This window comes from Parus major, chromosome 3 (assembly GCF_001522545.3).
Source record: "Parus major isolate Abel chromosome 3, Parus_major1.1, whole genome shotgun sequence".
Taxonomy (NCBI): Eukaryota; Metazoa; Chordata; class Aves; order Passeriformes; family Paridae; genus Parus; species Parus major.
Window position 1 is genome coordinate 60,126,602 of NC_031770.1, and position 24,608 is coordinate 60,151,209.

The 24,608-nt window shown below is 38.1% G+C and overlaps 1 protein-coding gene across 14 annotated transcripts in view; it reads left to right on the forward strand.

The window, feature by feature from the left end:
• The window catches only part of PTPRK (protein tyrosine phosphatase receptor type K), a 382,222-nt gene that overhangs the window by 60,053 nt on the left and 297,561 nt on the right, over window positions 1-24,608 (forward strand). The window lies entirely within an intron of this gene.

Here is a 24,608-nt window from a genome sequence, read left to right on the forward strand (position 1 = left end):
TATGTTTGTGATACTGGCAGTGCTGTTGTATGATCATTTAACTCTGAACTCCTCCAGTTGCTTTTGGAATTTCATATACCGCCAGCAATACAGTAGGATGTTAATCATGCAAACAGTGCACAGCTAAAATGTAGAGACTTGCCATGCTAAACTTATTGTTTCCAAATGTTATTTAACTTCTGAGGGCTACCTTTCATAATCTTTTTTTATGGCTTAATCTGGATCTTTCTCATCTGATTCCTTCACTTATATGAAATAAGTCTGGTTTATGCAGAAATGGAAATGGTAAGGAAGGGTTTCAACCTAGTGGAAGGCAATGCAATTTTATTTAGATAGGTTTAGTCACATAACTATGAAGACAAAGACATAGTGGACCTTGATTATGGTGGCCTAATGCACTAATTGAATATTTGAAGTGTGCTTTGGTTTTTCTGCATTCTTTTTTTTTTTCCTCTGTATCCTTCAAGTGATGTCATGGCAATAAAAATATTTCAGCTTTCTGAAATTTGTTTAGCTGCTGTAAAAGTAGTCTTTGCTTTGCTCACAATCTGCTGTGAGGTGTGTAGTTGACAGTAAGCTGAACAACAGGCTGTGAGCTGTGCAGACTCCACCCTAACAACTGTTTCTTAGGTGCTGCAGTTATAGGCATGGTATTTAAGAAACATTTAAAAAAGTATTGAAAGGAAGTTTTTTAAAACCATGGGGAAGTCCAAAAATTGTACGCTTCAGAATTTTGTTGTCTAACATGGCATTATTAACTATCAATTGAATATTTCAGTATAAAGAGCTGTCAATCACATCCTGCCTTATCTCCTCCCAGCCCCAAATCCCCACAGATTCTTATTTTCACACATAGAAGTAATGTTTAGTTTTTAAAAGTTGAATATATTTTTCAAATGTTCAGGTATTGTTTTATTTCGCTATGTTTAATCTAGTTTATGGTAACTTTTCCAATTAACTTTTCCAAGTTCATTAGTTTTGTCATTGTTGGTCATTAGAATATTTTTGTCTCTTTATATTCATTATATGAATCCAGCAGGGCTGGATTTGGGAATATCTGGCTGGTGCCAATAGAAGCAGCAGTTTAAATATCACTGTTTAATTTCATCTTAAAATGGATCATGTTGCCTTCGGGGCTCTATACATGGAAGTGTTCTAAGTAGTCTTAAAACTGGCTGGAACACTTGTGTAGATCATCCCAGCTTCAAACAGCGCTGGTTTGTCTGACCTGTTTCCTCTTGAGATAGCTCAACAAAATGACCCCAGACTCCAGTGTTAGTATGCTGCTTATTACTCTTCAAACACATTGGGAATCTCTTGTTCCAATTAGAACTAGTCCTTCCTATACAATTCGTGATTCAAAATCACTTTCCCTTTATTTCTTCTTGATTCAGTACAATATGTTGTCAAGCTTGCCTTCTAAAAGGTCAAGAGACTTTGTATGTGTGAGCACAAATTTGGGAGTGCTAATTAGGGAAACCAACATAGAATGTACCTATTTGAGACTTTTATCTGCTGCTAAATTGAGTTTGAGTTGTCTTGATTTGCGTATAAATTTAGGTCAGACCAGCAAAACTGTTCTGACAAAAGATTTGTTCATAAATCTGGTATTTAGCTGATAGCACAGTACTCTGTATTAGGAGGTCAGGGTTCACTTCACTGTTATTATTGCAAATGTAAATCTGGCTATTTCTCTGTGTTATGTTGGCTTTTTGCTCCGGTGAGATTAATTTTTTTCTGAAGTGTCAAACTATATCAAAAAGCTTTATGACTTGGAGCAAAATGTTTTAAGGTTTTTTTCCCCTATTTGTATGAGGGAAAACTTACCATTAAGTCCTCGTGTCAAGGAGGCATCACAACTTTTAGTTTGAAGTTTCTTCTCCACTTCTTCTCTATGGAAAACAAATCCCAAAAAGTCACCACAAACAGAAACGTTTTTGGCTGGGCTGTGATATAAAACTATTGTTGTTTAATGACTTTACAATTTTATCTTAAGCACTGAAAGTTGTCTTGTTTTGATAAGAGTGTTTAATATATTGAATCCCAACCTAACATTTTTTCTGCTTTAATTTCTAGTATAAGCTGTTATGGCCATTTTCCAGAAGTGATGACAGCTCTCTGCTGCATTTTTTCCACACAGATGACTGAGTATGCCCATAGAGTGTTTTGCATCAGATATGGCTGAGCGTGCTCCAAGCCTGAGGATCATCATGTCAGCTCTTATCCAGGGGCTGTGCTGACCCAGTGCAAAGCTCAGGCCAGGCTAATATGATTTTTTTTTTCCTGTCTGGGCTTTTTAGTTCAGGCGGGCCACTTTGTTAATACAAAACTTTCCAGTGGCTCGGAGTGCTGGCAGGGCAAACTTGCTTCTGCTGTAGAACCGGAGCAGAGCAAGTCCTTGTCTGCCCAGTGTGGATGTGCTGACTGTATTTAGTGAGCCTGACAAATCAGTGCTTTCCATAACCTGATGTTCTGTGGTTGCACCAGATGGCAGACCTTGGAGGAGCACCTGCAGAGGGGCCTTAGGGCTGTGGGCACATGGTTGACGTGACAGCGGCACTTTCATCCCTCTAATAGGTAGTTAGTGAGGAGTCCACCTAATTTTGGAGAAGCATGGATTAATTTTGTGTGTGTTATTTAGGAAGCTGTAACCCTTACTTGATAATGGGAAGACAATTTTTCTTATTATAAGGGGAAATCTTTTTATGTTTGCGCTCGTTAAGAGAGATTTCACTGTTCTTCCTGGACTTGGCTTTGTCTCTCCAATAAAAAAGGCTGTGGGTTTCAGTAATTAGTGGAATTTGCACATGAGAGTAGATGGTTTTCAGGTGATGGTGACAAGTCTTTAGTTGCACATGCATTTTCATTAAAAAAGGACATAATTAGGCTTGGTGTTTTTTACTCCATTAGCCAAGTTCCTAGCCTTAGAAATCAAAATGGCTAAGCTTTTCAGACTCATTCCCTAATCACTGACTGTCAGAGACAAAATGTAATAAGCCATAGCTACAGCTGCCTTTTTTTCCTTTATTCTTGTTTCCTTTACATTTAGAATGCCTTTTTTTTTTCCTGTCAGATTTTTAGAACATCCCCTCCTCTCCTGCAGATGACGCCAAAAAATCCCTAGTCTGCTTAAACTCTAAAGCTGTTACACTTTACTTTTCCAGTGGTAAAGTACTAACATGATGTTGCTGAAAGACAGAACTTGGTTTTCATCTGCACAAAGCACAACTATATCTTCTGGAGAGGAAGAATAAACATAACCAAATGCTTTTATAGGCCACAAGAAATCTTAAAAACATGGTGTAGATATAATTTTTTTTTTGTCATACATGAGAACTCTTTCTTGCACATTGCTATTTTTTAGCATTAAGTAAAGATATCTTCACTTCTAGGCTGAATCTATACTGCTCTTTTACTCAAAAGCCGACACTGCTGGTAATGTCCTGTAGGATAAAAACTGCTGTTCTGTGTGCTCACATTTTGCTTGTAGGACAGAACACACCATTGGTAATCTCTGTTTTGTATTTTTTGCATATTAGTTGCTGCTATTTAAGGTGAATTTAAAATCACAGTACTTAGTATGCAGGAAGATAAGATAGAAGACAGTCACAAGTGCTACATTTGGAAGAAAAGTTAGACTGAAGAGAAATCTGTGAGAGGGATTTGTGTGCCATCAACGAAATTTGGTCCCCTGTCAGCTGATGCATTATGGAGGAAAAATTGTTGAACCTTGATAGAAAGTAATTCTTACCTTCTGTAGCATAGTTCCCTTCCCTTCCAAATATTTGCTTTCCTCTCTCTGCTTAGTAAGCAAGAAGGAAGTGCTAAATGTAGAGTAAATTGAGTTGGAGTCATTTAATGACCATTCAGTTGCTTTCACTTACTAACCAGGAGAGTGGGTGGTCAAGTAGGTGGTTCTATCAAAGCTCCTGTGTGTAGTGGAAGCTACATGTTCTCTCTCACTTTCTTCCAGGAAAGTTATGTACTTGTGACACAATAATGAAGCATCCTAAGCATCTGGAATATATAAATAAATTTTGTACAGTTTGATGAGAGTTTCAGCAAAAAAAAACATTTGGTTCTTTTCTGTCAATTTAAAGCTCTCTGCTGCTCTTTTCTCAGTTAGCAAGTTGTGAAGCTATAATGAGTGACTGATACATAGCCAAAAGCATGGTAGTGACCATTATCTCTAGAAGTTTCATGTTCTGACACTCCAGAAAAGCTAATTAGGAACAGCAGTGGCCCAGCAAGGAGCTGTTGCAGTAGTTTCTCATCAAACCTCAGGATGTGTCGTAGGCTTCAAGATGAACTGCAAAAAACCTGATGGTTTAGGAATTGTTAATCCACCCTGTCTTTAGAGATTCCTCAGAAAGCAAATACTACCTACTAATCATCTCTCAAGAGATAAATTGAAAACAAATTAATATTGTTGAACAATACAAGTGTGGTACAGGCAGTTCTTAATAAAAACTCAAACTGTTCTAGTTCTGTTTCTAGGACTTGGTTCTCGCAAGAACAAAATGGAGTAGAAATAATTAGAACAGAGTATTTCAAAAAGGGTAGGTGAAAATCTCCAAGCCTTTTACAATGAAGCTATATTGAGTAACGCTCTATTGGACCAAAGCAGTAGCTGCCTCTCATCATCAGCTGTCTGTCAGTGCAAAGGGAGTGAAACGCCGAGCAAAAGTGTCTTATTGCCAGTGCCTCTGGGTAAATTCCATTTTATTAAGAATGCTAGTTGTAAGTATATTTTTGTTCATTCCAATATTACAGATTTGATTAAAAATAGAAATGCAGAAATTTTACCGTTATTTGATCCCTGCTTATATTAGGAGGATATATAAAGCATTTCTTTTTCTGCAGAACAGTACCTGAAGTCTTCCTTTTATAAATGAGTAGGCCTAAACTTGACTAAAGCTACTTGTTACTTTTGTAATTGGTATTTTTGGGCACTGACTAAGACTTGCTCATTAATTGGGAGTTTGACATTTATTGTGGTAATTCGTCATGAAGTAATTAACAACAGTGATTCTAACCACAAATATTTCTATTGATTACTTTCCAAGTATTCATTCTGTTTGTTTTGTATCGATGACTTATATAAAAATAATTCAATATCAAGTCTTTTTTACTTTGAGAAAATCAAGTGTAACATCTAATGCCTATTCACTGTTATCCTTCTCTTTCACATTTTAATACTTTTTTTTTTCCTTTCACCTTATCCATTTAAATTAAGATGCTGCTGATAAAGAGGAGCACCTCTCCTCCTACCCATTCCCTTCTATTTTTGACAGCCTGAGTTGAAGAAAGCTGCTGTGTTAGAAGCACTGCCATGTGTGTAAATAGCCTCTGTATTCATAACATCTCAACTCAAATATCTGTGTTAAAAAGTTCTTGTAATTTTAGCATCAATCTGCACTTGTGTATTCCTACTATATTTAATCCTGAGTAACAGCTAAGGCTTACTTCACATTGATCATACATATTTCAGGCACAGCTGACGAGAGGACTCTTCGGCAGGGTTATGTCCTGGGGCAGAACTGTGTCACTCCAGTGCTGCTCCTCATCTTCTTTCTCTTCTTGAACTGACACTTTCTTCTTCCTGAATTCTTTACATCAGCAGCAATGTTCACTGCCCCCACCCATAGGCCAACTAGTATATTTGTATATCCAGTATATTCAAAATTCTGACTACTTTCTGTCAGTAACCTGCTTGCAGATTAAAGCTCTGGTGTTTGCATCTTGTTGCAATTGTAGCATTTAATTTTCATGATTTTCCTCTTCAGAGGAAAGAAAGATGAATCTGAAGCAATTAGTCTACCATATGAATCGGTAGCAGGAGGTTTAAAGGTGACCTGAAAACGTTGATTGAATAAACTTAATTCATTTATGACTGTATAATTTAAAACTAATTCAAATTACATCCTCCTCTGCTTACTTTCTGAAATTAAAGTTGTGAATTTCTGGTTTGGAAGACCTAAAAGCAGCAAAGAATTAAATTACTGTATCAAAGAATGAAGATGTCCACTTGTTCCTGATGGCAAAAAAAGACAACCCTCTTCAGACTAGCATTCATATAAAAACTTTTTGGCCTAAGGAAAAAAGTCTTTAGTTCTTTTTGTCTTCTGCCATCTGCCATAGTCTTTCACTGTTTCTAAACAAGTATGATTGGTTTTGGTGGTGTAGAGTTCATATATTCTTCTGTATTTCCTCTCTGTGATATCATAGCTGTGACAGGCCCAATTTAGGCCTCTCTGTGTCACCAGTGCAGTGGCAGTCTCAGGTATTTCCTCTCTGTGATATACAGATTTAAGGATGATGGGGTGAGCTGAGGAAATGGCCTCACTTCATCAGTATGGTGAAAGTTCCTTTTCTTAAAATCCACTGTATCCTGATAGTACTATTCCTACTCTGGCAAAGGAGATTTGAGGATTAGGTGGGATCCTGTCTTTTCGTGGCTTTTTATTTGCTAATTGATTCAGAGTTAGTGAAGATCCTCTCTTCTGTTCTTTTTAGAAGTATTAATTGCAAAACTATCATGTGGTGGGTAGTTACTTGTCTTGAATAATATTTCAGAACACGTATCTTGCCTAACATTTTCTGCATAAAATATGAGAATGGATTTGGACCCGCATACCTTTTTGTAACTGAATGCTGATTTTTTCTGACAGTCGGTCTCCTTCATGTTGGGTTGCCTGTTATCTAAAAAATTAATTTATTTTTAGCTCTTTAGCCCTTTAATATTTTCTAATTCTTTAATATATGGATTGAATGTAGTAGTATTGAGAGGGTTGAAGTAAATGGATTAGAAGGGAGGTAACAAAGTATCTCTGGCAATCAACTCTCAAATTTCATTACTGCTACTGTTGATGTGCGTGTAAAAACCAAACCACAGCCATTTTTGGAAATGAAATTTCTTGCATTAGCCCATGACTGCTCTGGGTTGAAGCCTGTGCTCTATGAGTTTGCTGTTCACCATATCTGCGTGCAGCTGTGCTCCACTCAGCTGTAATGCAGCTGGGTCCCAGGCTGCGTGCTGGCACCAAGGGCCTCTCTGGCCAGCACACAGGTGCTCTGGAAGCATCCTGAAGTAGCAAGGCTGAGTAAAACCTCATTTCTGTGTGGTTTCTTGTCCTTTTCTAGTGAGTTGCCACTGACAAACAGTGATGTGACAAAGTTGTCAGTAAGAAAAAAACCGTGATGCTTGATATCAAAACAGATCTGGGTACAATAAGTCAGATGAGCTTTCAGTCTTTGTGACTGTTTTAGCAAATGCGTATTCAGAGTGAGCAAATGGCAGAGCAGTGTGACTCAGCAGTGGCAGCTGGGGTAGGGATACCATCTGTAGTCTGAAATGACACTCAGTAGTGTGGAGTTGCGTGACAGCTACATGTATGGTAGGTGGGCCCAGGCTGATGCAGGATATTCAGGCTGTGGAGTAGCAGCACCGAAGAGCTGAGATGTCCAGAGAGTATGAGGGATCCCTGGGTAGATCCAATATTGCTGCTGTGTAGACTGGTATTGTGAATTTTGGGCTTAGAGGGAGGGTTCTGCATCCAATTTTATCAGTGGCCACAGTAAGTCAGAGACCTACTGAGAGTGTTGTTGAAAGAGAACAGATGTGGATTGTTTTGTTAGAGCTCTTTTTTGGAAATGCTCTGCTACTGACTTGCAAAACATTACTAGAGATGGAAAATATGCCAGTTGCAGTAAGAGCCTTATGTAACTGCTAGTTTGCAATTCCTGCTTCCCTCATTATTAAAAAAGTATTTACAGTAGTGATCCAGGTAGAAGTCATCAGCCTAGATTACTGTATGGATTGAAGGGTAACACCAATGAGAGCTTTGAAAATGTGGAGTGCTAGTCCTCATACCTACTTTTATGGTCTATTCTGTCGAGCTGTTTTTGCAGAGACTGAAAACTGGTTGCTGGTGTTGCAGAGTAGGAAGAGATCACTTAGGGATTATTCTGGACAGGTTTTTTAGTAGACTGTCTCAGTGTATGCCTTTTACATGGCATCAGTCACCAGCATTTTCTGCTATAGGTCTGCAAAATCAAAGTTGGGACCTCAGAACACAGCCAATGCTAAAAATTAGCTCTGACATGTTGACTAGTCTATGAGATGGATTAATAGAGAATCTTGCAGTAAATTCTGGGTGGTGATTTAATTCTACAAAATGTAACTCATCTTTATATAACTCATCTGTGTGTCCTTGAAAATTAATTTTTTTTGTTGTTTCTGTTGTTATTTCAAGGGAGAGTGTTAAGAGAGTGGAGCTAGGCTCTTCTCAGTAGTATTGCTCTGAGCTGAGCAATGCAACCAATGTCAGAAACTGATTCACAGGAAGTTCCACCTGAAAATGAGGATGAACTTTATTGTATAGATAGACTGTGCACTAGAACAGGTTGTCTTGATAGGCTGTGGATTCTCCTTCACTGGAGATATGCAGGAACCATCTGGATAGCATTCTGGGTAATGTGTTCTAGGATGCTTAAGCAGGGAGGCTGGACCAGATGATCCACTGTGGTCCCTTTCAATCTGACCCATTCTGTGATTTATCTTGATTTGAAGGTGATTGTTTCTGTCACCAGAAAGTGATAGTTTGCTTTAGTGAGAAAGCTATGGGACAAGAAAGATGTTGAACTAGTGGGATCAAAGTGGTGTTGATATACCTCAGCTTTCCCCTGACCCCTGCAGCATATCTCCCTTCCTGGATCACAAAAATGAAGGCTGTCTCTAGGAGCTTGCAGTTGTAATGACATGTTGGTGTCTACCAAGTTCACTCTCGCTGATACTGATTTGGGCTGGAAGACGAGGAGTGTTTCCCATATAACTGGTCTGTATAAAGATCAAGACAGAAGTGTAATGGTGTGTGGGTCGCTAGTCAATACAGAGAAGGTGCTGATGCTGTCTCTCTCTTTTCTTTGGATAGTAAAGGATGTGCTGACAAAGCTGGTCATTTTCAATTCTCCGTGCTCTGTATGAGATGCAAGCTGTGCAAGACTGCAGAATAATGCTGTTTGCCTCTCAGTCTGGCTCAGCTTTGAGCTGCACTTGCACTTCAATCTCAACTTCAGAGATGGTATCAGGGCAGCTATAACTAAAATATCTCTAAAAAACTCTGAAAAGTTGCATTTTGTTAGCTAGCCACAGCACTTATGCCTTTGCCAGGCTGACCATTCTGACTCTTAAACAGATGTTGTTGGCAACTTAGATCAGTAGTGTGGTAAGATTTCCCCTTTCCCACTTTGGATACCTATGGGTAACTAAAAGAAGGAAACATAGCCAACAAAAGGATTTGCTTGCCTAAGCCTCCATACTTTCTCATCTTCCTCTAAACACATCTACCTTATTTCTTATTCTAGCAATAGAGTCTTGTAATCTTTTTTTTTTTATTATTTTTTTCTGTGTTTATTTAACCCCACATTCCCTCCTCCCCTCTAACCCTCTGTGTTGCATTAAGTGTCTAAACCAGAGGAAAGCAAATCCAACAACAGCAACAGAGGAAGAGGTTTCTGCCAGTTACTGCCACGAGTTTTGTTGAGTTGAATTGGCTGGCTTTCTGTAAGTGGGCATAAACAGTGAAAGGTAACAGAAATGAAGTTTGTCCTTTGAAAATAGAGAAAGGAAGTGAAAGTGGAATGCAGCCAAAGTGATGGGCTTTCAAAAGAGTCTTTTCAACAATGCTGTGAACAGGTAAGTGTGGGAGAAGATTCATTTGTCAAGGGCAGAGAAGTAATGCCAAAGTGATCGTTTTGTTAAGGGTTAAGGGGAGATGAAAGCTGGAAGAGAGTGTGTCTCAGAGAAGCTTTTTAGTTATCCTTCAAAAATTTGGTATAGGAGGAGTGAAGGACACATGAAGAGGCTTGAAGGAATATGTCAGTGTTGAATGATGGTACCTGTAATACTTGAGAAAAGAAGTGCTGACCTGAGATCAAGTGTGGAGTGAAAAAGGGTGGTTGTACTCGTGCTGCTCTTCTCTGAGATTGTCAGAAAGGCAGGCTGAGGTTCAGTTTGGACAGAACTAGACCACTTTAGATCAGGGGTATGATGGAGTCAACCCCACAGTAAAAGGGTTTGCAAATGTATTTGTAGATGAGGACACCCAGAGATGAGATGCAGACAAAAATACTTGGAGTCTGTCTTTTTTCCTTCAAAGTGTATGCAAGGAGGGGACAGAATCTCACCATGCTTGGGAGTGATGTGGATTTGTACTTGAACTTAAAACATCCATTCTCAATTTTCAGTACCTGCTACTTATTTTTTCTTAACAAATTGTGGTATGAATAAAACATACCTGGTTTTCCACTGTCCAAGACTGTTTTGGGGTGGATTGTGATATGATAAAAAATGAAGGAGGAAACTTTTGGTCACACTTTGAGACTGTTTTATTACAAATTGCTTATATTCCTCTGGTACTAAAGTTTTCATTTCAAAATCAGCAATATTTTTATTATGCTTATTGCTTAATTCATTGCATCCAGATTATGTGTTGGCTATTAAGTATTGATTTTTATATTGCATTACAATTTTTTATGCTTTTCTTGGGTTTTGGTCTCTATGAAGTATTTTCTTCTGAATGTATTGCTCTGCATTATGTTCTGTATTGTAACCTTTAAATGATAACTTGGTAGTGCAGAGACAGTTTTGAGCTTTCTCTAAGTTAAAAATTAAAAACCAGAATAATACTGCTTTTGTGGGGAGGCTAGTGTTTTTATTTTAATTTCTAATTTTTAAATATTTTTTTATGGTTACAAGTGATGCAAGCATTAGGACACACGTTGTCCACTGAAACAGTTCACATTTGTTTCTTCTGGCTTTAAGAAACCAAAACAAACCCCAAATGTGAAGCTCTTCAAATATTTTCTCCTATGAGGTTTTCATTCTCAGATGAGATATAGTAGGAATTTTAAGAATGGTATTTTTTAGCAGCTTATCCTGGTGCAGCCTTTCTTTCCTTTCCCTAGAAAATTGCATGCTATTTTAGGTAATGGCATACCAAAAAGTGAATGCTTTGTCGTATACACCTTTGTGAATATACTACCAAAGGATGACTGAAAAGATATTGTGAAAACATGGGCATGTAATACTTGTACAACTTCTACTTGAATATGTAAATGCCTTCTAATTTGAAAAAAGAGAAGTTAGTCGAATAGCGAAGTGTGAGATTTCTTTTCCTTTTATTCCTTTCAAGTGTTCTCTAAGCCTTTATTATTTCTATTATAACCCTTACCAGATGGAAAACTAGAACCACACAAGAATTCTGGATGTGGCTTATAATTTTGTAAAGAAATGTTCAGTATTCTTTTCTAAATTTTCTCTGTTTTAACTCTTGAATTACCTTTTAGCTATTATTTAGCATCAAGCTGATGTTTTCCTGAAAATATTTGATTCAACCTTAAAATCTAAAGACTGAGTGGCAAATCTGTGCTCTGACTTGTACTGGCAGTGTCTATCAGTGTCTACCAGGACAGTTTTCAACCACAGTTTTTCTTGCATTAAACTTCTGTGCAAAGTGTAACATGAAGGGAAGTGTTTGCACTTGTGTGCTGAAGTGGTAAGATTGTCAGAATAGTGTTTCTCTGATCTCCTTGCTGTGCTTTGGGCAGTGTCACAGATAGATGATTGACTTCAAAAGCTACAACTTCATTTCACAGTCCAAAGTAGGTCTTATCTAAACTTCAGGCTTTACACAATTTTAAAAAGACAACCCAGTGAGAATGCTTCTCCATTTAAGATGTGGAGAGCTTAAATACAACTTGTATCTGCTTGAAAAATACTTAATACAGTTAGGTATTCTTGTAATAGATAATTTTATTGGAACTCAAGTGCAGATTTGCAGATAAAAGCACAAGTTTAAAGTCCTTGAGCTCAATTCCCTGGGAAGGCATGAAATAACATTACCTTTGTTTGTTAAATTGTAGTATCTCTACCATTCTGATTGTAAATATTTCTACCCTAAAATAGTGATTTCTTGCTAGGAGTTTATGTACCTATTGCAATTCCTCTGTTGAGAGGTTGTTTTTTTTTTAGTTGCACGAGTAAAGCTATTTTTGATGGCATATCAGTAATTTTTGTCCAAAATGGTGTGATGATTTGTGCCGTTTGCTCATCAGAGGTGTTGCTGAGGACCAAATCTGATATCTGAGAGAAGAGACATGTTTTTTTGCTTACATGCACAATTTATATTTTAAATCAATTCAACAGGAAGTAATGATTTGGCTACAAGAGATAAACGAAGAAAATGAGTTGTTAGCATCATGTGTGTTTCTCTGTGTTAAACAGTTTTGCTTTCAGATTACACTCTCCCTAAAATATTTTCCTCACAATTGGGAAGTATTTACATAAATCTTACTTTGCTGAAGAATGAACAACTAATAAATGGAGTAGTGTGTGAAATAAATCATCCATTTGACATTCATTTGATTCTGGAGGGCACCTGTAAAGGAAGACTCAGATTCATAAGTCTAAAGACGAAAGGTAGAAGACAGAAGATAAAAGACAAACCTCTATTTCTTTGTGCTTGTTCTCAGCTTCTTTATTATGAAAACTTTTCATATAATTCTGATTTTTGTCTTAGATTTTCTGTGATACTTTAGTCCATCCTTAATTATAACATTGCAGAAGGCAATGTTATACTTGTCTTTGTGATTGAATAAAAGGTGTTAAAGCCCGTAAAGTGCAGAACTTCAATTTGAAACCAGGGCAAGCATGAAGCATTGCTGTGAAAAGTTTAAGATAAGACATCATTTTAATAAGAGATTATGCAAGGAGAACTCAGGAAAACATAGGCTGCTGTGTTTAACCCTGATTCTGGGAAGGTGATGGAACAGCTCATACTTGAAGTCATTTCCAAATCCATGAGGGACAACATCAGCAAATACTGTCTGCTTAGACATCATGATGTTGTTGATGCTCTATTCCAAACAGGGAGAGTACCACTGAGCACCTGGAAACATTTATAAACACTCTTGTTTTTTTGTTTTGATTTGTTTTTTTGTTTGGGGTTTGTTTTGGTTATTTTTGTTATTTTTTCTTTTAACTGTGTGGGTTACTGTGCACTAACACAGGTTGCTTAGGGAAATCGTGGAATCTCCATCCTTGGGGATATTTTTGGGACATGGTCTTAGGCAGCTGCATCCAGATGGCTCTGCTTGAGCAGAGGGGTTGGACCAGATGGCCTGCAGTAGTTCCTTCCATACTCATTCTCTGATTTTGTAGATTGGGGTCGGTTATATCTTGAATTTGTTATTTGTTGGTCTATATCTCATTGGATCCTTCACTAAATTTGGAAGCTTGGCTGCTTCCCGTGGGCATAGAAACCTTCACTGCTTTCAAAATACATTTACACTGTTCTTCTTTCTTGTTGCTGGTGGTTTCGGTCTCTTCAGGGCTGAGCCCCTCTGGGATACTCTCTCAAAGCTTCCCTTATCTCGGTTGTGTTTCAGGAATGATACTCCAAAGGCTCATTTGCTTCTTGTTTCTCGTGTTTATTAATATATATCAAAAGACTTGGGAGGTCTTCCCCAGACTTTCTGCTCAAGTTCAGCCCACCATTGTCTGACTCAAGTTGGCTCGAAACACACAAAATGGCTCCGAAATACGCAGCTTTTTAATCTTTATACTTATTCTTACCCAATTAACTATAGTCATGTAAATTATTTTTCTTAGTGACCCAATGACCCTTCACCTGTGTGCTGCACTGTGGCATTTTCTATCCAATCACCTACTGTTACCCAAAAACCTCTAGAAGAAGATGAAGAAGGGAAAGAGACAATGCCCTAAACCCTCCATTTTTTCTGTTCTCTAAACTAGCTTATACTCTAAACTTTTTCACCCAGTGACTTTAGAAAACTCTCTAATCTACACACTTACACTTTTAGCTTTTCTATTTGACTTTAACAGTTGTTTTCATTGTGTTATATGGAATTCAGTGTTTTCTTGGACGTCAGAGCTAGGCATTGGAGACAAGGGCACACCCTATGCCTCAGACTCTAACACTTTCTAACCTTCCTTTCATCTTGCTGGATTTCATGAAAAGATGTGCCTCATATTAAAGTACCTACTAATTTGCTTACTACAAAATAAGAAACTAGAGCAGTATCTGCACTTCTGATACAAAAGGATTGGGCTTTTAGTGTGGCAGTGCCTGTATGTGTGTTCTGGGGTGACTTTATGATGCTTGTATCCCCAGTACAAGCATGTTATGTTCATGTTACATATTAAGTTCTGCACCTTTAAGCCTGGTTCCGAGAGTGAAGGTGGGGAGAAGAGGCATGGAGTTTGTTTGCAGAAATGACACTCGCTGTCCTGCACTCCTGCTCCTGGACTGTGCTGTCTCCAGCATGGACAGACAGTGGGAGAGAACTCTTTTGCTTCTAGTTAGTTTTTAGCAAGCTGAGGCAGAGTAGTTTCTCAGACTGTGTTTTTATCCTCTTTTTTTTTTTTATCTGTTCAAACCTGCTCTGGACTGAGAGCCCAGGAAAACACCGGGGACTGTGGCCCACTGGGACCTGGGCCTTGGCACTTTCCAGTGCTGGTGGGACTGATAAGTGACTGAAGATGCTGAGCTACACCCCATGAAAAAGACTTTTCTGGATTTCCCATCTCTTCAAATTGCAAGAGATTTTATTGTTTACTATTGTTCAGTTTTTGTGCTTGTAGATACTTTGCTTGTTAAATAAACAGTTTTTCCCACTTTTCTCCAACAAAATCTTTTCCTGAACCGATTGGGGTGGGGGGAGTGCACTTCAATTTGCTAACTGGAAGGATCCCATTCAAAAGTTTTCTCCCAAATTTGCCCTAAACCATGACAATGTGTGAAGGCATATTTTTAAATTCAGTATTGCTCATTGCCCCTCCTATTCAGGTGCCCAAGTTTTTTGATTCACTGCTAGCTTAATTCCTTATGTACCTTGATGTTGTTTCTCAAAAGATCTCTTCTGAGAGGGCCTTGTCATTCTCTTGAAACTCTGGATTTATACGATGACCGAACTCTTCAATCATCTCTCTACTTTCTTGGGCTTACCTCCTTCTGAGACTTCAGAAATGACCTCTTGTAACAGCTTCTGTCATTTTCAACATCAGAGCTCTTCCATTTCTTTGCATTTAATTTGATCTTCCTTTTTGCATGACCATTTAATATTTTATACGTAGTCTTATACTCACCTCCCCTTAGGAAGCCCTCAGCTTTCATGTTGTCCACATTCATTCTGAGCTCTCTACCGCATCTGTTCCTTGAGCTCCTCTTAAACTTCAGTCTCTATAACTTATGTACTCTCCTCTCATTTACTTGTTTGTCTGGCTTCTGCACTGATGCTGTGGTAACTTGAATTTGTTGTTCTAAAAGAGGAGTCTTTTTCCTTTTTTTTTTTGTTTAATAGTTGCTCCTATTTTTGAGTTTGAAGCTTTTGCTTTCGTCTGTTGAATTAAGTTTTAATAACTGATAGCAAAAGAGATGGGTTCTAGAGCAAAGTTTAAATAACTTCTATTGTCCCCTGTCAGACTATTGTATGGCTAAACTGTCAGAGTTGTAATAGCGTGGGACAAGATGCCTAAAAGCAGTGCCATGGAAAGGGATCTGCGGGTCCTGGTGGGCAGAAGGTTGAACATGAGGCAGCAGTGCCCTGGCAGCCAGGAGGGCCAACCCTGTCCTGGGGACATCAGGCACAGCATGGCCAGCTGGGCAAGGGAGGGGATTGTCCTGCTCTGCTCTGAGCTGGGGCAGCCTCACCTCCAGTGCTGGGGCAGTTCTGGGTGCCACAATACAAGAAAGAGATTAAATTATTAGTGAGTGACCAGAGGAGGGCAAGATTGTGAAGGGCCTTGAGGGAAAAGCATATGGGGAGTGGCTGAAGTCACTTGGTCTGTTCAGCTTGCAGGAGAGACTGAGGGGAGACTTCATTGTGGTCTTCAGTATCCTCATCAGGGGAAGAGGAGGGGCAGGCACTGTGGTGACAGTGATGGGACCTGAGGGAGTGGTCTGAAGTTGTCAGGGGAGGTTTAGGCTGGATATTAGAAAAAGGTTCCTCACCCAGAAGATAGGTGGGCACTGGAACAGGCTTCTCAGGGAAGTGGCCACAGCACCAAGCTGTGTCAGAAGCCTGACAGCTCAGGAAGTGTTTGCACAGTGGTCTTAGGCGCATGGTGTCATTTTTGGGGATGGTGCTGTGCAGGGCTAGGGGTTGATGATTCTGATAGGTCCCTTCCAACTCGACTCATTTGGTGGAGTGTAGTTAGGCCTGTTTTTGTGGTTGAGTTGTTGGCGTGATTAGTAGAGATAGAGATAGAAGTTGAGCTGTGAACTTATTTCTTCCAAGTCCTTGTTTCACCTTTTTTTTTTTTTTTTCCTCCCTTGGAGAGTAAGTTACAAAATAACCTAGCACTCAATGTAGGAAATTTTGTGATTTAATGTACTGTTTGTAAGGCTGTCTTCATTTAGCACTCCTCCTGAATTTAATCTTGTTCTTATCCAATGCATTTTAACAGCATGTTGTGAGAAAGTTTAGGAGAAATGCCAGAGACTGTGATATCTACATTAGATTTTCTATAGATAAGCACTAGCAGTGTCTTGGTAAAGGTGTTTTCAGAAGCAGCATTGTAAGACCACACATCCATTAAAACAATCAAAGTGAATAATTTATTTTTGGAGCTCTCAATTATGTTCTTGAAGTCACAGAGCTTTTTTGCTGGCATTTTACTATTAGTAAAGTTATGAAAATACGTATTAATTTCAGGAACATGATTCAACCCCTCCATACCCCAATTTTTTTTATTTGAGTGGTATAACCTCTTCTATATTAGAAGGTATAACTTCACTGTCCCTAGTGCAATTGGTCAGAAGTTTGCTCAGTGTACTGCAGGAATACTGAAGCTTGCAGTCTATAAGCTGAAATGTGAAATACCTTTGTCGTTCTGTGGATGTTTTAACTTGTACATTGATGAAAATCTATACATCATTTCATGAAACAGTTAATTCTTCTCATGATTTCAGAAATATCTTGTGAACTGAAATGGAAATTGTCTTGGTAACTTCAGTTATATAAAGTGATCTGCATATGTCAGGTTGTTTGCTCTCTGCCGCCTTGCCCATGTCAAGGAAGGATGAAAAAGACTTTAAACAATTGTGACTTTTCACAGCTACCTGTTGTCACCTCTCCAGTAAAGAACAGAACTCCTTTTCTCTGGAGAATAAGAGGAAATTTAAAGACACTTTTGTTTAGATTATGTTTTGTTTAGTTTGGAAACTGAAAGACAGCGTAATAGAGACTGCTCTTTTCTCCCCTTCGTCTCTTTCCTTTTTCCATCCTGTTCACTGCTGGTAAAGCATGGAGAAGATTCCTCTTGGCAGTGAATGTTTAGCTTTTTGAAACTGGAGATGTACAAGCTTTTTCCAGGCTGGATATGGATAAGTGACAGAGGCTAATTCAATTGAAGAAATCTAATAAATGGCATGGTCAAGTAGACCACACCTAATTGTGAATCTTCATGCTCTTCCAATATTTGAGGTTAGGATAAATGCTGGCATTAATAGTGATATATAACCCTGAAGAGTACTGGAAAGAGTGTACACCTCAGTCTTCATGCACTGTCCATAACTTGCACCTAGTAATTATCCAGTTCCTATCTTTCCATTCTAAAATTAGCTAATATTAAATTAACTATTTATTAATAAGGAATATGGAAGACAGATAATGAAAAGAAATATGCATAGATCAGACTTGATTGTGAGCTCTATAAGCATTTTGTCCCCTAGTCTTCTCCTTGGTTATGGCACTACTTAATGACTTTTGGAGGGTGGGACTGGCTTTTGTTTCACAGTAATTTGTAGCAAGTACTGATATAGGAGAGATCTGTCCACTTCCTTGTTAGAAAAATTTATATTTGTAGATATGTTTAGATTATTTGACAACAAAAGCCCTACAACTAAAATATAATAATCTTAATTTAGGAATAATTTGTCATATTTCCTATTTTGCTGGTGGTGTTTACATTCTTGAGATTTGGAGTTCCATACTGAAGTTCTTAGCTAAGGTGATTAAAACTTCTTCATATTAATAGAAGTCTAGAAAAATTAAACAAGAACAACATTTGTAGGTAGTTGAGTTTATTGCTATTATCTGAAATCAGTTGTTTTGTGTTATGAATTTTAGTACTACAAAGTAAGATACCACTTTAAGGAAGATAAATGTTCTTAATATTTAGTATGTCTTCCCCCTGTAGTGGAGAATCTGTAATTTTCCTTAAGTGCAGCTCTTTTCATGGTTATTTTTTTAACACTGGATGGTGCTTCTGATCTTCTGCCTTTTTAGATGCCATAGGTTAATGAAGGTTGTTTCAGTGTTACATTTCAGTGAGTAATACTTAACATAAGCATTTTAACATAAGTCATTAAAATTTATTCTCAAACTGCATTAACATCAATTCTTAGTATAGTCTCAACAGGTGTCTGAATGCTCGGCAGTCAAAGTGTTTTAAAATGCTCATAAAAGAAAAAATGTAGTGCCTTTAGAAGATGAAAACATCCTGTGCTTCAAGTTGTACTGTAATATAAACAGATAAATTAATGTGGTAGGTGGGTGATTTTTACAAGCAGAACTTGTACCTAGATGTATATGAATGAAAATACACCTGTTATAGCACCTTTATCTTCAACCTTTCAATTCACCACTCAATGTGAGAAGAGAAAAAAAAGTTCACAGGACTTTTACCTGACATCACAGATCAACATAATTTTGTACTGGGCTCTTGCCATGGAGCTATCTACTTTGATAGATTTAGAATATTCATTATGCTTTTACAGCAGGTGGTGGAGAAAAATAAAAGCATGCTCTTGAATAAAAGGAGCAGATTTTTCCAAGTAGTCATTTGAGCTGAATGAGAAAAGAGTATTTCTTCCCTGATGTGACACCTTCATACATGGAAGTCCCAAAAAGAAACCATTGGTAACAGAGCCCTGTGGACAGGAGAAGTTGTGCTGACAGAACGTTCTTGTGTGCCTCTGGTACAACTCTTCACTCGTGCTCATGGTTTGTTGTTTTTTTATTTCCTCCTGTATTGGTGATCTGCCTGTTCCTATGGATGAGTTTCCAGGCTTACAACCACCTCTTTAAAATGGAAGAAAGAGCATGAACTCTAAGATATTACTAGTGTGTTTTGTGTTTTACATAACACCAGAAGCAGTCAGATGCAGAAACAAATCTCAGAGCTAAACTGTAAAGTTGGATGCTTTCAACTGTCTTTCTACACGTGCCACTCTGAGGCTGGGAAAAATTCTTTGCCATGTTGATAGGTTGTGGAACTAAGTAATGAAAACCACCTCTAATCTAAATATTAAAGCAGGCAAAGCGACTTTTTACATGCTATTAGGGAATAGTGTCTTTTATCTAGAAGTCAGTAGATCTCCAGTTCACCATTCCTATAATGCTATTCATAATAAATAGTATGAGTATCTTTAATTTAATGTTGTGCAACTGAATCTTTCTATTCTAAATAGTAGAAGTGTCATAATCTCTAGGGCCTGCAGTAAAAACTTTGGAATTGTTAGAGAAAGATCAGTTATTCAAATTCAAAATCAGTTTTTCTGTTTGTCCTGAGCTGATGAGCTGGGAGTCCAGAGTAAAGCTGATATGGACATCCATTTGTCAGTGGCAGTTATTGACACATGCTGCTTCTAATCTTAAGCTGATTTATATTTTAACCTGGTGGAGAAAATATCTGTTTAGCACTTCTTTCCTGGGTTGTTATAAAAGGAGGAAGGATTAAATCATAGGTCTATGTCAGTACCAAGCATTGCTGCTAAGGAATTATCATTATAATTTTTAAATAGATAATTTCACTTGAAATACAAGTAAATAAATAATTCAAAATAGCTTTTTATAGGTATTTTGGGTTTGTGTGTCAAAGTTTTTGTGGCTGGGGGCTTACAGGGGTGGCTTCTGTGAAGAACTGCCAGAAGCTTCCCCTGTGTCTGACAGAGCCAGTGACAGTCTCCAAGAAAGACCCTGGCTGAACCTTCCAGAGAGAGTGGTAGTGCCTCTGGGATAACAGATTTAAGGGGAAAATTTTTCTGTATGACAAAAGGTTTTTTAAGATTTGATATTCTTTTTCATTACACTACTAGGACTTGATTGGTAATAAATTGAGTGTGGTTTGCCCATGATGGTAATTGGTGAGTGACCCAAAGGTCTTTGAAAATATTTTTCTCTCCCCTGAGGAGGAGATTAATAGAACAGCTTTGGTGGGCACATGGTGTCCAGCCACAGTCAATCCCCTACAATAGATGATGTATAAATCTTGACTATATGATCTTATTAAATCTTCATTAAATTTTGGTTAATTTGGGGGATTTTATGATTAATTTTGAGATTAAATTTAGGTTAATCTTGATGACCTTGTTATTAAGCAGAGCTTTAATTTATTTTCTGAGAGTTCAGTGTGGGATATTAATCTCTCTTTTTATAATGAACATTTAAGATTTTTTATCTTTCATAAATTTAAATGGACATGTAGGCAGGAAATTTTTTGAGGCTAGTATGATTTATCACTTATCTTTTAGAAGGACGTTGAAGGGGAGTGTGTGAGTTCTCGGTCTGTTTAAGCTGAAGTTGATAACCTAGTGAAGCTTATGAGAAAAGATAATGGATACAGGTAATTGTTGTTTTGCCTGGTTTCTGTGAAATTTAAATGTTTCCCCAATACTTCACAAGCAACTGAACAAATTTGATTGATCCAAAATATAATTAGTAGTTTGACAAAATAATCACAGACACCTAAAATTCTTAGTCTTCTTAGTCTTCTATTCCAACTGTTGGTGGTGTGTTTGTTTTTGATGGTCTTTCTGTTCGTCTTTGATTGTTGAGGGTGACCTGATGGCTGCTGCCACCACTGCTGGTGTGGCAGGTCATGGCTGTGCTTGATGCTGTCCCATCCTGCTCTTCTGGGCTGTGGCCTGATGGCGAGTGTTGTTTGAAAGGAGGAGATGCTACTGACTGCCTTGCATCCCAGTCCTTCCACCCTCATCAGGTTGCTGAGGTCAAACCAGTCTGGTGTATTAGTCTTGATCACTGCTGGTGCTGCCATTTTTTTCCAGAAGCATGATCATAGAAATCTAAGATAAATGTGGATTTACGTACTGCAAGATCCAAAAGCATTTGAAAGTCAGAATGTCAGCATGTCTGTGCTTCCAGCCCAGAGATTGGGCAGAGGTGTACAAATCACTGTGGCAGGATGTGTGCATCAGTAGGTATGGACAAATTCCAGTGGTGGGGTAGTTCTGAAGAAAAAATTAAGTTATATATCAGTGGTAGCTAAAGGAATGCGGTGGTGATAGGTAATGGGACAGTGGTTGATAGTGAAGTACTGTTTTATTGAGTTTTGGGGGAAATTACAAATGGCTTAGTAGAAGATTCCTGACTTGTCATTTGTAGGGTATTAGCAGACTGTTGTCAAAATGTTAGGCAACAAATATAAATGGGTACTTGAGTTCAGCTGCTGAACTTCACTGGAAGGTAGTGAATGTTCATCAAGCTGATCCACTGTCTTCCCTGGGCAATGCTGTTACATTACTGTGGACAGTGGCACAGCAGCTGAATTAGGGTTCTAATAAGTCCTGACCCACTGTGTACTTTTCTCAGATGTGGTTTTACATTTGAGTGGTTTAAGATGTGATTTAAAATGTAGGTGGTTTTGAACAAATGGCAGGGAAAAAATACATCACTACAGGTTTCACCCACCCACCACCTCTTATCCTTGTGTTTTCCACACAGCATGTTGCACTAGGTTTGTCTCTTACTGCCTGGAGTTATCAAAATAACATGCAGGCAATTGACTGTTACAAGAGAGAGGGAGAGGTCTGAATTTGATCATGTTTTAAGTCTTAAGGAGTAGTCTGCAGGGGGTTCAAAATGCTTGGCCTGTCTTGTGTTGTACTAGATAAAACACTATAGCATCGGTTGTTTACTTGCCTCGAAAAGTCTCGGTATGTTGGTAAGCGGTAAGGCGGTGGTGTGCTCCATGAGAGGAAGCCATTGGTTCAAACAGTTGTTACAGGGTTGATTTTGTAGTGGTTTGATAATCTGTCCTGATAAACTTTGCTCATGTGCATATGATAAATGCACACTTGCTTGTTCTGTGGGTGCAGCCACAGTGTGCACATGAGGAGGTTGGGATTACTTGCTGTGTATTAACAGGTGCGTTGTTATTGCTAATCAGAACTCTGATAAATAAAATTAATAGTGGGTACAAAGACAAGCAATTAAGGACATTTATCTTCCAAATGAGTCTAAAAGATTCATTGGTAGTTTAAATTTATATACTGAGGGCACTTAAACCATTAAAAAGGGTAATGGGTGCCCTGCAGGCATGTGCTTCAAAGCCATATGTCATTTTGGTTCTGGGATAGCAGACTGATAATTTCCCTTTAAGGGAAACTTCTATTCATTTATCAGTAGAATGTTGAAGGAAATGCACATTTTTTTTTGCTGTAGAGTGATCATAGAAGTGTAAAGTAAGTTAAATCAAAATACAAGATTTATGTTCTAAGTCTCTTTGGTGTTATCATAATAGATGTTCATTAGAAAAGTCTCTCACTGGTAATGGAGGGCACTGTAATTGGAACATTGAAAAGTATAAATATTTCTCTGACACACAAATATTTCTCTTGTGCCTTGCAGTCTTTAATACTGATACTGATGTAGTAACCAACTTATTACAGGGAATAAAGCATTGAGGTGTTTTTGTTGCTTCTGTTGATGCTCTGCTTATGTTGTCACAGTGTGATGCTTGAGCAAGTGTTGTTAATACAGAGATGCATATGAAGTTTTAAGGGTTTACAGTACAAGGATTTAGCACAAATTTTTCTTCAGTGTAGAATTTTCTTTCTGTCCTGGTGCTGTCCTTGCCAGCTGGAATAGGTTAACAGGTAATTGGTAACAGGTAACAGGATTGGTTAACAGGTAATTCTGGGATTGCCTGGGTACAAATCTGGCAATGGGTTTTGGTGATGTAGGATTATCTAAAATTTAGTTTTGTCATTCATTCATTCAAAAATGACAAATACTTTTGCAGATTTGTAGGAACTATTTGAGTTATCCCTAACTGAAGATGCAACATCATCTCTTGGTATGGGACGCAGTGTAGATTTGCTTATGGAATTTAGTAAAAAGAACTTTCTCTTCCCTAGGTATGAACTCTGTGCAAACTCTATGCCTGGTATGTGATACTTGAAAATGTTGTTTTGGGTGGGTTGACAACATTTTCGTTCTCAATTTGGTGACATACACGCAGTGTCATTCCTTTTTCTCTGGCCTTTCTGAGTTCCACACTATGTATGTAGGTCTTGTACAGAGGGCAGGAATGAGCACAGGCTGTAGCTCTTGATGGTCCTCAAACTCCTCTTTTCCACCTCCAGCCCCTTCACCTCCTGAGTGCAGTGTGAGCTGGTGAGACCCCAGCAAGCTGGGCAGGGTGGTGGCTGTGTGTGCTGTGGTGGTGACTCATCATAGGGCAACACTGGAATCTATTGTAATAAGGGGTTTTTGTTTATTCCCATAGTACTTGTCCCATATTTTGTATTTAAAAAGACAGACAACAAAGTCATTACAAATACCCATGTTATTCTAAAAGTGTCTTAGCAAAAGGAACTTTGGTTGTTATAAGGATTGTTATTTGGATTGATGTGCTAGAATTAATGAGGACAGGGAGAAGAGGAGGCAAGAAGTATCTCCCCTGACTTTCAAAAACTGTCTGTAGTCTAATTCTGTGGTTCTTATATAACTTTTCTGGATTAAAAAATACCACCTAAATAATGATGAATGCACTGTGTTTTCTCTTTTGCTCTCTCCTGCTATTGCCTTTTGTTTTTGAGTAGGAGGAGCAAACTCTAGGGCTGTGTGCCATGCATAGAGATAACAGCTGCTGTAAAATTGTATGCGTGACATCTGTATTTTCTTGTCTTTATGCTCTTCTTTTTCTTTGACCAGGCTCTTTTGATTCCTTTGTTTCTTCCTTCTCAAACCTTGATCTTTTTCTGTAATTGTGTGCTTTCTTTCTCTTTTCCCAGCCTACTTAATGGCCTTGAGTTAAGAATGGAATAAAAAACTTACTGAATGAGACGGGGAAGACATTATTGTGCTACATGGGAATTGTCTTTTCTTCTTTTTTTTTTTTTTTTTCTTTTTTCCTTCTTCCATTATTTACATTTCTTCCATTCTTCTTTCTCTCTGTCACTTTTCACAACTTTTGTTGTAAGGTTTTCATATCTGTTGTTTGTGTGACCCTGAAGAAATGCCTTGCTATGTTTATGCTAGACTCATTTAGTAAATCAAGATTATCCAATTCATTCTGCAGCAATTATTTAATTTCTAAGTAATTTTAATTATTTTTTCTGACTATTCTAGGCCCAGTATTTATCCTTGTTGTCAGTGTTTGGACTGCTTATACTTTCAGTGCATCAGAGCTTTTGATTTTCATCTTTGGTCTTTGAGCTTGGTCTATTATTTTCAGTTTCCCGTGTGGTTTAGACAGCATGTTGCTTTTTGTCACACAGACTCTGAGAAAGGTTTCACTTGAATCAGTGACTTCAGGCTATGATTTGCTCTGACAGAAG